The sequence below is a fragment of the Acartia tonsa genome, chromosome 9 (assembly GCF_053477335.1).
Source record: "Acartia tonsa isolate MP-2025a chromosome 9, ASM5347733v1, whole genome shotgun sequence".
NCBI lineage: Eukaryota > Metazoa > Arthropoda > Copepoda > Calanoida > Acartiidae > Acartia > Acartia tonsa.
In genome coordinates, this window is record NC_137268.1 from 48,544,375 (window position 1) to 48,553,425 (window position 9,051).

At 29.2% G+C, this 9,051-nt stretch overlaps 1 protein-coding gene across 1 annotated transcript in view; it reads right to left on the reverse strand.

The window, feature by feature from the left end:
* Positions 1-9,051, reverse strand: part of LOC145329128 (uncharacterized) — a 532,399-nt gene that overhangs the window by 36,369 nt on the left and 486,979 nt on the right. The gene's annotated exons all lie outside the window — the stretch shown is intronic.

Below are 9,051 nucleotides of genomic sequence, written 5' to 3' on the forward strand. Positions count from 1 at the left end.
ATCAGTTGAAAATTTCATCAAACATGCAATTTAAGTGATGAAAATTTAATACATTAAGCCTTTTTGTGACTATATTAAAAATAATTTATTTTGTTTTATATTGTTTTTTATTCAAATATTTGACAAAATTTTCCCTACGTCAATAAAATAAAGTCAGTTTTTTACTGTTTCCAGGTTTTTCTTTATAATTATAACAATTAAATATAATATAAATCTTCATTATCTTTTATTTGAATTATCATACACATTAAAATGTAAAGTATAAGCTAGAATAGCACTTTTTTCAACGAATATTTTAATGACATTATATCAAAATAATTCCTCTTAAATATCACACAACATATGATTGGGAAGTATAGCCATTTCTTGGAGGTATAATATTTACAAAAATACCATTAATTCTGTTTTTATCAGAAGTTAAAAAAATTGAACAATTCTAAAACAATGGTTGGCTGTCTAGATATTGAGTACACTAAGACTACGGCTCTGTTCTATTAAAATAACGTTGCAAAAAGAGGGGTTCTAAAAGTAATCTACCTAATTTTTTTTTAAAGAACCAACAAGTACTGTCAGTATCTTTTTTCTTGTAATCTAGCAGACAATCAAATCTTAACACAATTTTCATGATAAAATATTCAGGTTTCTACTTCACATTTTAAAAAATATACTGATCAATAAAATGTTCAAAATTTTACTTTGTACTAATTGAAAAAATATGTTGTAATTCTTATTTTAAAGTTACATTTTTATCCCTGACAAAATCATAGATGACTTTTAAAGGCATCTTATCTAAACTTTTTGAAGAAAAACTTAAAAACGTTAATTAAGTATGAAAACTATTTTCTTCAATTTTTCTGAAGTTATTATCGCATTCTATGGGTTTTTTATTATCATTTACTTATATCGAAAGTGCCAAACATTGTACCCTAACTTATTCATTTAATAAAAAACCAACCGTGTTCTGGCAACAAGCATATTTTGAGTTATTCACCCACATTTTTAGTAGACATGTATATTTTGGTATTAAATAAAAATAAATGATGAAGGGATGAATGTAAAGAAAACATTTTAACTTTTGTGTATAGTTATATTTAGTGGCGTGCACATTATTGTATTGTGCATTAAATGTCTGAAAGGGGACCCAAATTTTAAAGGCTATAGCTAATGGGGAAAAGGATATAATTAAAAACTAAAACTAGATAGATAGATAGAAAGATAGATAGATAGATAGAAAGATAGATAGATAGATAGATAGATAGATAGATAGATAGATAGATAGATAGATAGATAGATAGATAGATAGATAGATAGATAGATAGATAGATAGATAGATAGATAGATAGATAGATAGATAGATAGATATATAGATAGATAGATAGATAGATAGATAGATAGATAGATAGATAGATAGATAGATAGATAGATAGATAGATAGATAGATAGATAGATAGATAGATAGATAGATAGATAGATAGATAGATAGATAGATAGATAGATAGATAGATAGATAGATAGATAGATAGATAGATAGATAGATAGATAGATAGATAGATAGATAGATAGATAGATAGATAGATAGATAGATAGATAGATAGATAGATAGATAGATAGATAGATAGATAGAAAGATAGATAGATAGATAGATAGTTAGATAGATAGATAGATAGATAGATAGATAGATAGATAGATAGATAGATAGATAGATAGATAGATAGTTAGATATATAGAGAGAAAGATAGATAAATATATAGATAAATATAAAAAAAAGATATATTTAATATTATTTATATTCAGGAAGACCGGAGTGTGCCACCTACCTGCCATTAGATGAAGATAGATAGATAGATAGAAAGATAGATAGATAGATAGATAGATAGATAGATAGATAGATAGATAGATAGATAGATAGATAGATAGATAGATAGATAGATATATAGATAGATAGATAGATAGATAGATAGATAGATAGATAGATAGATAGATAGATAGATAGATAGATAGATAGATAGATAGATAGATAGATAGATAGATAGATAGATAGATAGATAGATAGATAGATAGATAGATAGATAGATAGATAGATAGTTAGATAGATAGAAAGATAGAAAGATAGATAGATAGATAGATAGAAAGATAGATAGATAGATAGATAGATAGATAGATAGATAGATAGATAGATAGATAGATAGATAGATAGATAGATAGATAGATAGATAGATAGATAGATAGATAGATAGATAGATAGATAGATAGATAGATAGATAGATAGATAGATAGATAGATAGATAGTTAGATAGATAGATAGATAGATAGATAGATAGATAGATAGATAGATAGATAGATAGATAGATAGATATATAGAGAGAAAGATAGATAAATATATAGATAAATATAAAAAAAAGATATATTTAATATTATTTATATTCAGGAAGACCGGAGTGTGCCACCTACCTGCCATTAGATGAAGCTGAGAGAAGAATTGGAACATATAAAAAATTTCCTTCTTTAAGTGTGATTAAGTGTGATTCTACTAACTATAACTGGGCTACAATTAGTCCAAGATGGAAGGGAGCAGCATGGTATAGGTTCCAACACCCAGCTGGAACAAAGTTAGCTCAGTCACCTCCAGGTAAAAATCATTGTGGGACATCTGCAACTGGTTGGTCAAATTCCACACTACCAGATAAACCTGGTGATAGTGTGGATATCAAGATATGCTTTGTTTGGCATGACGATAATGGTAAAGCTAATGATTGTAGGTGGTCAAATGAAGGTAAAGTCACTAATTGTGGTTCATACTTTGTTTATTATCTTGAAAAAACACCATATTGTCGTTTGAGATATTGTGGCAGCAACTAATTATAAACACATTATTAACAGCTAATAACTTCACATTAGTGATTAATTGTTGTTTATAATTAGTTAGTATGCACTGGACAAAGTATGATTACCACATCTAATGGCTTAGTTATAAATAACAATTATTAGCATTATCATTGAAGTTTGACCAACCAGCTATATATAAATCCTACAATGTTAATAACTGAGCTAATAAAGTACTAGCAGGGTGTTGGAATCTTTACCTTTCCTTACAGTCTTCATTAGTAATATGTATTTTGTACATTTAATCATTTTTTGAAATTTAAATTGTCGCCCTTATGAATATTATATTTTGTATGTAAACTAAATTAGTGGAGGAACTACGGTTATATACAAAAAGGACATTGGGCAGAGCACTTTTGCATAGATCATTATTAACCCTTTACAGTCGGGCCCATTGCCGCACTTTAATCGGTCGGGAGGGGGGGACGTTCAAAGCCTCCCCCCCCCCCTATTATCTCAGTTCCTATTAGAGCTAGAGGGCCAAATTTTTGTCCCCTGTTGGATAATGAATTTCCGACTTTAAGTCAGTCAAACTCCATTTTCGCTTCCTTTACCCTTTTATTTAACAACCTTTGTTTTTAGGTCCTTTTTTACTTAAAAATTTCAAACGGCTGTAATTTTCTTATTTATGAAGCTAGAATACCAATTTTTTTGCAGAAAATGTTTATCTTTGTGTAAATATTAGAAATATCAAATATGAATTTTGTACTAGGCAGCTGCTAGCCGCCAAAGTAGGCGGTTGGCGGGAAAACGGAGGCAGATCTTTATGAAATTTTAATATGTTTTGTAGACATGTAAGAAAAGCTTAAGTTTGAAATTTTATGTCTCTAAGTCAAAAATTACAGCCACAGAAGCCTTTTAAAGTTTTCTTTTAAATGTAAAGCTTTTCTTTAACTATTATCTTTTAGTTTTAAGTGTGTGAAGTGAATATGAATGATTAATATGATAACAATTGTAAGTTTGAAATTGAATAGCAAAATTTTTTTATTGTTTTTTAACGAAAATATGTCAATTTTTGCTATAATTAATTAAAATAGGTTATTAAAAAAAATTAAATAAACTCTAAATCAGTTTCACCTAGGTTCCTAGTTAAGCACAAACCCCCAACCCATTTAAAAATAGATAACTTTAAAGTAAGGGGGGGATTTTTCTGAGTGTTGTGTTTTGCTTTAGGTCAAATAACTTAAGGGTTAAGTTCTATATTCAAAAAATAAGTTGGGGGTATCTGAGCTCGCTAGGCACTTTTAGGGAAATCACTATTTATCATGAATATTGTTGCTGCAATACTTATTTTTGGAAATTGTAAGTAAGGTAAAAATTAGTTTATACAGGAGAGAGGGGACAAAGGCTGTTTATTACATTAGTCCCCAAACATTTTCTTATTTGTTGGATTAACAACTTTGTGGGCTCTTATTGAATTTGAATAATTATTGTTTTAAATGTCCAAAAGTTTTAACCACTAGGTATCTGTAAAATACAGGAATTTTTGTGCATCGTCATTGTGGATGTACATCAATTTATTGGCCATTTTCTTATCCCTTTAGATCTCTGAATTTAAAAGTAAAATATACAAAAATATCTATTTCTTCAAGCTATTAAATCTAGGAATCTTTAGGGATAAGACAATGGCCGATAAATTGATGTACATCTCCAATATTGGTACCCAGAAAAAAACCTTTTGTTGGTAAGAATTAATGGTTTAATCGTTTGGACACTCAACTTAATTGACCACTAATCAAAATTAAATAATAGTCCCCAAAGTTATAAAGCCAACAAATAAAAAAATGTTATAAGAAAACTTTGGGGACTATTATAAACAGCCCAATGTCCCCTCCCTCTCTGATTAAGTAAAATTCACTTTATTTTATAATTAGAATAAGATATATTTTGATTATTGATCATTTTTAAAAGCGAAGCTTTTCTATAATTAGGGTCGGTCCGTACGTCCGTCCGTCTGTCCGTCCTAGATAGATAGCTTTTATTCGTTAATTTAGGCATGTTAGAATTGTCCTATCGAGTTCAAACTTTGCATGGTGATTCCTGTAGTAGTTATGTATGTTTTAGCAACTCTATAATCATTACCAGAATGTCCGTACGTCCATTTTAAACATGTTGATTTTTCTACTTTTTTAACAACAAATTTTTATGTGATCTAATTATCCGTTTGATCTGATTTTTGGTATATTGATTCCTGGGACAACAAAGAACAATTTTATAAGCGAAGCAACTCTATAATTAAGTCCTAAAAATGTAAGTATGTCCATAAACATTATCCTGTATCAAGCTGTTTTGCAACAAATTTACTTACACTTTTGCTTAGACTCTTATATTTTTATATTCGGATTATTCAGTTCAGACACTGTACAAGCGTTAATGTCCGTTTGTCCTACCGTTTCAGTGCTTCGCTTTTATGGATGTTGTCATCCTTGTTATTGAAATTGTCGAACATAAATTATCAGCATTATTAATTGTTTTTTTTTATTTATCTATTATATATTTTAGTAATAGAATGTTGGTCTGTCTATTAAATCTATTGTTTTATAATCCTTCAAACATAGAAACAAGTTAAGCTTCTATGGATGTTGTCAAACTAGTTATCAAGTATTTTAAGTGTTATCCTCGTATAGGAGGGCTTTTAATAATTTAGAAATAGATTTTATACAAAAAAAAATTTCAAACTTAAACTTTAAAAAAACTAGAAACCACATATAATAATAATAGACGTGAATTAGATAAGGCGACGCAAATGGAATGCATTACCCATGTATAAATACCAAATCTAATTTTATGATTTTGTTCAAAGGGAAGATTTTCTATAATACGTCCGTCTCTATGCTTGCTAGAGTTGTCCACTATATTTCAAACTTGGCCTAAGGATTCCTTTATTAATAAGGAACAATTAAAAAATTGTAGCAACTCTTTAATCAATACCAGAAAGTCCTATTTTAATCTTTTTTACAAACAATGAGTAATTATTGTATAATTTACTTTATCCGTCGGTTTGTAGGTCATGCAACAAAAGACACAAAAAACAGCATTTTATGATTTTTTTCAACAATTAAAAATAGGGATCTACTGCAGTTCACAGTAAAATATTGCTGGTAACAAATATTTCCAAAAATCTATGAATTTTTAATGCTGCTAGCTGCCAAACAGCTGAACGTACAGATTATGCCCGCACACTGTTTTAAGCGGCATAAGAAGGCTTACAAATAATCTGGAATAGCCATAAATCAATAATGCATAATTATCTCGCAGTGCAGAGAAATGCGCGAAAAAGACCTATTTTTCCGCGTTTTTTCTTCAGTGCATCATTGGATCATGGCTATTACAGATTATTTGTAGGCCTTCTTATGTCTCTTAAAATGGTGTATGGGTATGATCTGTACGTTCAGCCGTTTGGCAGCTAGCAGCCTTTAAAATTTATAGATTTTTGGAAATATTCGTTACCAACAATACTTTACCGTGAACTGCAGTAGATCCAAAAATAGTAATATATTGGAAAATAATCACGAAACTTTTTTAATGTATTTTTTATATTTTTTATATCTTTATTTTACCATACAAAGGGACAAGGAAAATTACATACTAGATGCCCATTGTTGTAGGAAGCATTCTTAAAAAATCAGTCGCCTATCTTAAATAGCAGGTGAGAAAATAACATTTACCCCATAATGGTAAGCAAAGACTAACATGTAGCAACTAAGAAATGCATATATCACACATATTGTTACATACTGACGGACGAACAGACCAACAAAGTTAATTATAAATTAGTTTTTAAACTAAAAATGTACATAACAAAGGTTTGCATTAAAAAAAGTAAACAATTGCCAAAAATAAACAATTAATATATGTACAAGAAAATATTGAGTCATCAAATATCACAGATACTGCATAAATAGAATAATTATTTATCCGCGGATGGTAATATGAAAAATTATAATATTAATTCCAAATTTTCAGTTTTGTTAACCCAGAGGGGACAATCGCCGGGATTACAAATCTAGTATTGATCTATACATGTTTTTTCAATATTGCTAAGAACTGGTTCTAATCCAGAAGATATTTATATATTTCGAAGTTTACTGGGATATCACTTATGACAAAATTTCTGTCTATTAAAGTATCTAAACAAGGATGACAACATCCATAAAAGCAAAGCACTGAAACGGTAGGACAAACGGACATTAACACTTGTATTGTGTCAGAAAGGAATAATCAGAATATAAATGTATAAGTGTTGAAGCAAAATTGTAAGTAAATTTGTTGAAAAACAGCTTGATACAAGATAATTTTCATGGACATACTTACATTCTTAGGAATTGATTATAGAGAACATTATAGTTTATTGTCCCAGGAATCAATATACCAAAAATCAGATCAATCAGATAATTAATCACATAAAAATTTGTTGTTTAAAAAGTAAAAAAATCAACATTACTTACGGACATTCTGGTGATAATTATAGAGTTGCTACGTTTTTTTAATTGTACCTAACTATAAAAGGAATCACCATGCAAAGTTTGAAATCGATGGGACAATTCTAACATGCCTAAATCAGCGAAAAAAGCTATCCGTTACAGACGTACGGACAGACCGACCCTAATTATAGAAAAGCTTCTCTTTTGATAATTATAGAAAAGCTTAGCTTTTAAAAATAGAATGTTATATCATCTGTTATATCCGTCTGTCTGTCTGTCCGTCTGTCCCTTAAGATCTCGGTAACCACTGAACCGATCGGATTCTAGGGTATATACCTATTGGTCCTGTGATGGTTTTAAGCTATTTTTTGGGGGGATGGGACACCCTCAACCCCCCCAAAAACAAAAAAATCCCCCCCCCCAAATTTTTTTTAAAAAAGATTTTTTTTTAAATTTTAAAAATTTTTACAAATTTTTACGAATTTTTACGAATTTTTACGAATTGTGCGAATTCTCCAGTTATTTACGTAAATTTGCGATCCATTCGTATTTTCAGCTGGGTAGGTAAAAGAAGATATAATTATACCTCTTCGGGCAAAGCCCCTAGAGGCTAGGGGCGAAGCTGCTAGTAACTTTAAATAGTATTCAAGCTAAATTATATAAGCTAACTATATAACATAACCCAGCCTATAATTAATTCTTAAAAATTCATGAAAGCTATATGTGATTTTGAGCTGTTGTTGGGGGGCAACATTTATTAGAATTTACAACCTTTATCTGCATCACAAATATTATTTAGGATTAATTTATTCCTGACAATAACCTATCTAGTTTAATGCACAAAGGCATACAGACAGACTGAGTTAGAAAGATAAGCATTCTAGCACACATGTTGCGGGTTAAAAATACAAATTTTATGATGAACTGAAATTTAGTTGCCGAATGTGTACGCAGTTTCCTGAGTGTTTCCTCATCCTAGCTCAATATTTACTACTAGCTAAAAAAGCTTCAAACTTAAAAAAAAAATCAAAATTTGAATAATTCAAATTTATAATGTATAAATCGTTTATACATTATGTTTGAAGATTTTTAGCTAGTAGTAAATATTGAGATAATATGAGGAAACACCCAGGAAACTGCGTACACATTCGGCAACTAAATTTCAGTTCATCAATTTTATTTGTCTGCTTATTCCAGCGCAAACATACTAGTAATACAGTAAATATGATAAAAATTTAACAAACATAATTTTATCCAGGAGGAGCGCAGCAACATCAAACAAACAATAACTAGAAAATAAAAGAATTAAATGCAATACATAAATAAATAGAAAATGTCTAGTAAGTACAGCATAAAATAGGTACTGATAGACGGACGGACATACACAAGTGAGAAAAACTAATTGAAATATTAAATAAAAATAAAAGAGAAATAGAGAAAATAATAATCTAAAATATTTTTTGCTACAGGGAAAGTAAATTGGACATAATTGTCATTGTTTGATCATTTTTACTGCTATTGTAAAAAAAAATCCAAATTGTATGAGTGAAATGAATAATATTATAGAAGCAAAGATAAGAACAGACCACCTACTTTTATTAAAACAGTTGTTGATCAATTGTTCAACAGTTAACATATAACACTATGTTCCAGACAGTGGCAATAAATCGATTTTTACATTTTGGAAAATACACTTTTAAGCAATTGTTTTGTAATATGCACAAGTTTTTGAAAATAAAACAGA